This window comes from Quercus lobata, chromosome 2 (genome assembly GCF_001633185.2).
Source record: "Quercus lobata isolate SW786 chromosome 2, ValleyOak3.0 Primary Assembly, whole genome shotgun sequence".
Lineage (NCBI taxonomy): Eukaryota > Viridiplantae > Streptophyta > Magnoliopsida > Fagales > Fagaceae > Quercus > Quercus lobata.
In genome coordinates, this window is record NC_044905.1 from 48,043,139 (window position 1) to 48,048,526 (window position 5,388).

Genomic DNA, 5,388 nt, shown 5'->3' on the forward strand with positions numbered 1-5,388 from the left:
AAAAATACTTTCCATCCAAATGAAGGGTAGAATGATGATAAAATAATTGGACTTTACAAAAAAAATGAATAACTTTAACAATAATATTTTCCATAATAAAAGTCAAATTGTTGATTAAAAAAGTTTTTATTTTGATCCTAATTATACCACAGATCTTATTTATTATTGGAAAGTATATTTCCAAACCAAGCCCTAGTACTGATGTAAACAAAAATGGTAAAATTTATTTTCTCTTTCAATGAGAATTGGGTCAAGAGGTACACAAGGGAAAAAAAATTGTAAAAGTTCCTTGCCTAATCAAGAAATCATGACCATTAAGCCTATATGACAATAAATAAATTATTTAATTTAATTTTTCACATTAATTTCAATCACTAAATTAGTAAAATAATTTCAAAAAAATATTTCCTAAACATAGACATACATTAACTTGATAAAGAATTTTATAAGAAAAAAAAATAGAGAGTAAATTTTAAATTACTGCTACTTAAGAATTTTCGTACTTTATTGAAGATCTTCAAAGTTAAAAGACTCTTTGGACCAGATTGGATTTCAAAATCTAGATTTAAAATCTAAATTAATGCTAGACGAAATCTGGTAGCAATAACTTGAGATAGATACAGAAGAACAATATCTTATGAGAAAGTCTATAGGTAAAATAAAGAATTAAAAAAAAAAAAAAAATTTGACAAAAACTTTCACATCCGAACTAATGTAGCAGATTATTAGTGCTATAATAAATTACCTTTTTGTTCAAATCTGATTTTTTCCCCTAATCAATCCAAATTTGTTAAATGTTGAAAGAAAAGTAATCTATATCTATATCTATATCTATATCTATATCTATAATCTATAATCTATAATCTATAATCTATAATCTATAATATATATAAAAGCAGAAGCTGAGAGAAAATGAGTTCCTAAAATTAAGGAGATAATGACAAATAGGAAAAGTTCCTACCTAAAATTCAGACAAGTGTAACTTTAAAAAGCAATACATTGTATTGTTTCCAAAGATAACACACCGTATGATAGCCTCTACCTCTCTCACATAAAAAGAAAAAAAAAACCGGCCCAAATACAATTTAGGCTTGGAATACTAAAAAAAAAAAAAAAAAAAAAGTGCTGGATACAGAAAGAAGTAGAGGGTTCTCCGTTCCTCTTCAGACGTAGAGCACCGCTGCAAGCACATAGAGGAAGAAAAATCTATGGGCATCAACACCGTTAGGCTACATATCTGCCACCATCAAATCGTCGGAACCGGTTCCGGTACGTTTTCCTCTTTTTTTTTTTTAGATTTGGGTATGAAATCTATCTTTTTATTGAGATTTTTTGTCGGAACCGGCACCGGTACATTTTATTTATTTATTTTTAAGATTTGGGTATGCATTGTTACTTTTTATTGAGTTTTTTTGTTGTATAGGTTTATTTTTGATTTTGGCTTTGATTCGTTTTTGTTTTGGGTTTTTGGGTTATCTACGAAATTTTTTTTTTCTCAATTTTATGCTATTCTCTTAGTTGCACCGTTTTATAGTTTCTCCATGAAATTTCAGTTTTACTTTTGTACTTCCATTTCTAATCTGAACAAAATCATTGGGATAAGTATAGAATTTAATGTTATGCTGATATTTCTTTAAACCTTCCCTGCCGATCTGCTTTGCGCTCTGTTCTGTTTCTTCTCTGCAACAGAGTGCAAACCTGCCCGCTTAGATTTCTGCCATCAGGACAGTTTAGAGTCACAACAGAAAGAGTTCTCAAGGGTTAGGGTTTTGGAGTTTTGAGAGAGAGGCAGAGAGGGAGAAAAACTTACGGGTAGGGTTTGGGGATGCAATTGTGGAACAGTTTGATGAGTCAGTTTCCAGATTTGGGTATGAAAGGTTACTTTTAATTATGTTTTTTTGTTGGATAGGTTTAGATTTGATTCATTTTTGTTTTTGGTTTTTGGATTCTCTATCAAAATGTTTTTTTTTTTTTTCTCAATTTTAAATATGGTTTAGTTTTTTAAAAGACTTGATTTTGATTTAGGGTTACGTTTTTGGTCCAGCACCACCCATCTCCGGCTCCATTCAATCACAGCCTCAACGGTGATTTTGGTTTAGGGTTATGTTTCTCTGCTCTGTTAGTTGTCTGCCCCCATCACTTCTCTTCAACGGTGTATTAGGAAGGTACGCATGATTTTCTTGGAACTTCTCACCTGTGCTTTTTATATATATGTTTCCTTAAATTTTAAGTTAATTAGTGTATTTAGTCCAACTCAAGTACGGAATAACTTTTTATTTATTTATTTATTGTTATTGTTACAAGGATAGATTTTGTAGCTATCTGAATTTTGGGTTGTACATGAACCACTAAAAAATGCAGAATCAAGGTTTGATTCGTTGTGGTCCAAACCTTCATTTTACAGATTTAAATTGTCACTGAACTGCTGCATTAATTTTTACAATTCAACCCATATTTTTGATGTTTTCTTAGGCTTCGTTTGCGGTATTTCTTTCATCTTTCTCTGCTGCAATTTAAAATTGCTATGATTTTTTTTTTTTTGAGCAATCAAAAATAATGGCTGCAATTATATGGATTGTCCTCTTTGCAGTTTTACTAAGAATAGTTAGGTATACAAAAGTGCTCACCACAGCCAAGAAAGAAAACCAAAAATACATAAACTGATACCAAAGCAGTAGTAAAAGTGTTAAACTTGAAACTAAAATCTTATGAATAGTGGAGCTAAGGAAGATGTTTTGCACAGACCTTGCACCTGTAAAGCAGTAAAAGATAGAGCACACCAGTTACACATCACACGCATGATACAATGCACTTGAAATTCCACTAGACATGAATTGGATCTTACCTTCTGTTGTAGGACTTTAAAAGTAGGAAGTAAGGCTACAGTACTTGATGCAACAAGAAAAATAGTTTGCAATCTCTGCTCTAATGGTTAAGAGATGTCATTTTTTGGTTTCACATGCTGTGCAAACCAAAAACCAACTCAATTAGATGATTTCATTATTTGGTTTCAACTGAATTCTTTGAACAATGGAAGGACATTCTTAAGTACGTAAAAAAAAAAGTTGTTCCAATAAATCATTGAGGATGACTTTCAGATGAAAAAAGTTGCATAGATCACTATTATCCATAGAAACATCATGCGAAGTTAAATTAAATTAAAGGGAATAGATATATCATAGTCTCTAAAGAGAATAATTGCACAGATCACTATTACCCAAAGAAATCCTTGGCATGTTAAATCAAATTAAAAGGACAAGAAATATCATAAAACCAAAAAGAACCCCTTCCAACAAAAAGATGACCCAATTTTACATTTCTTTGGAGAATGTGAGAAGGGCTACAGAATTTCTAATTGTAACATCTTTTGTGGATGGACAATCCCCATCTCTTCTTCTACCTAAAGAAAGAAAGAACTTACATAGATATACAAAATTGTCACTACTGTTTCATCTTAGAGGCACCATATCACAATTCATGTAAGCGAGAAGTGAGATCAATGAAGATGTCTTCACTACGAGGAATTGTGAGACCACCCATTGGATGATCATACCCGAATTCTCCCTCAGCCTTTACTTAGCAATTCCTTCTAATTGCTTTCTGAATGAGTACGAGCGTCAAAGAATGTGCTTATTGCAACAGATTAGGCAAACTTATTAGAAAGCATAGTTAATCCTAACAGTATATTTTATTATTGTAAACTAAGGTATTAAATTGCTTTAGATAATGCAGAAAAGCAGAATCATTATATACAAAATAGAGCATAAAATATTACTTTATGTTGTTAAATTTGAGTTTGGTATTGATTCAAAATTTGTAATGTTTCATTTATATAAAACTGCCATGTGTTCTGAATTTTAGATAATTATAATTAATTATATGACACACAATCACATGTTTTATAGGATCTTAGTTTCTAGCACCTCATTTATATTGACTCTTATCAGGAATTCTGTATTTATAATAACATATTTTCCCTCACATGTTAATTCAGATTAGTCATCCCTGACTTATAAGACTTTTGGCTACTATTCGAGAAGAACTACTGAATTAAATTGAAAGGAAAGGAAAGCCTAATTTTTCTTTGTAGCTATTATTTAGTTTATAACTCTTTGTCCTTTGTTAATGACTGATTAAAAAAAACAAAGAGTAAAAGTAAAATAGTTTTAAACATATCAAATATGGACTCTTTGATTCTAAAAATAAATGCTAAAACTTATTTCTTTCCTTTACCATGATATGATAGCAAAAAGAAAAAAAGAAAAAAGAAAGGAAAATGCAAGAGAAGCACACCTAAAAAGACGAATGCTAATGTTTGAGAAACGATCCAAAAGAAAATGGCATGAAAGAAAAGATAGTTTACAAAATAAAATTACCCAGGCTAGGAAAAAAAGCAGGGATAGAATGGCAATAACTCATGACTGCTCTTTTTTGCATTCACTTGGTACAAGTATAAACTTTTATGCGTCAAGAGGTTCGCTTCTCTTTCTACCACTCTGTACTTATTAGTTCTTTAAACATTCTTTTTTAAAAATTTGAAAATAAAACTTTCAATTCACATTTGATTATTAGATATCGATGTTGACATGGGCCATTCCTTTGGAGAAACTAGGTTGAACATAAGTACAGATGATACTTTGGTAGAAGATGGGTCCAATTGTTGTGTTGCTCCTCAAGGAATCCATGGGTCAGAAAATGAGTGGTTGTGAAGAATTTCCAAGTAAATGACTTGACTTAAATTTACAAGGAAAAAAAAAAAAAACTTGACTTCCATTTTTGTTCATGTTATTAATGTTGTCCCCATATTTTAAAATTCATATGGGAAAATTAACTGAACCTTGGAATTTTGGCTCACCTTATGTATGTGTGTATTGTGGTTCAATTTATGGTATGAAGAGAGAACAGTAAAATCTAAGAAGCCTAAGAACTCAAAATTCTCTCTCTATTGTATCTATTTAATTGTTAGTCTCTATCTTTCATACTATTGAATACTTTTTTTTGTAGAGTTATTTTGGAACTCCATGCATCCATCTTAATTTCATTAATTTTTGAATATAGGCTCCAGTTGTTGTTTTTCTTATTAAATAAGAAGTGTTGTACTTAAAGTTGTTGGTTTGTAAGTAAATGGTTTGATTCAAGTTCAAATTTGAAGATTTTATTGATTAAGGTAGATCAAGGTCTTTTTTTCATATTTAGGTGTGGGTAGACTCATTACATGAATTTGAGTGTCTATGTGCTGAATTAGCAACATGTGGAGGATTTTTTATATTATTTTTAAAATGTATTTGAACAATGGTAATTTACACAATCTGTTTAGTGCACATTTTTTATAACCTGGATTTTTTTTTTCTTTCCTTACATACTTGCTTTTTGTTTCCTTTAAAAGGT

At 30.4% G+C, this 5,388-nt stretch overlaps 2 long non-coding RNA genes across 3 annotated transcripts; both read left to right on the top strand.

The window, feature by feature from the left end:
* Window positions 1-1,101: 1,101 nt before the first annotated feature.
* Window positions 1,102-4,066, top strand: LOC115975730. 2 transcript variants are annotated; one of them, XR_004088183.1, is made up of 3 exons: window positions 1,102-1,269; window positions 2,026-2,165; window positions 3,995-4,066. It is a non-coding gene; the product is annotated as an uncharacterized LOC115975730 (long non-coding RNA). The 2 variants fall into 2 exon arrangements; XR_004088184.1 differs by having other exon boundaries at window positions 2,045-2,165.
* Window positions 4,067-4,246: 180 nt separating this feature from the next.
* On the top strand, window positions 4,247-4,981 carry LOC115975731. The gene is made up of 2 exons (XR_004088185.1): window positions 4,247-4,474; window positions 4,573-4,981. It is a non-coding gene; the product is annotated as an uncharacterized LOC115975731 (long non-coding RNA).
* Window positions 4,982-5,388: the final 407 nt, after the last annotated feature.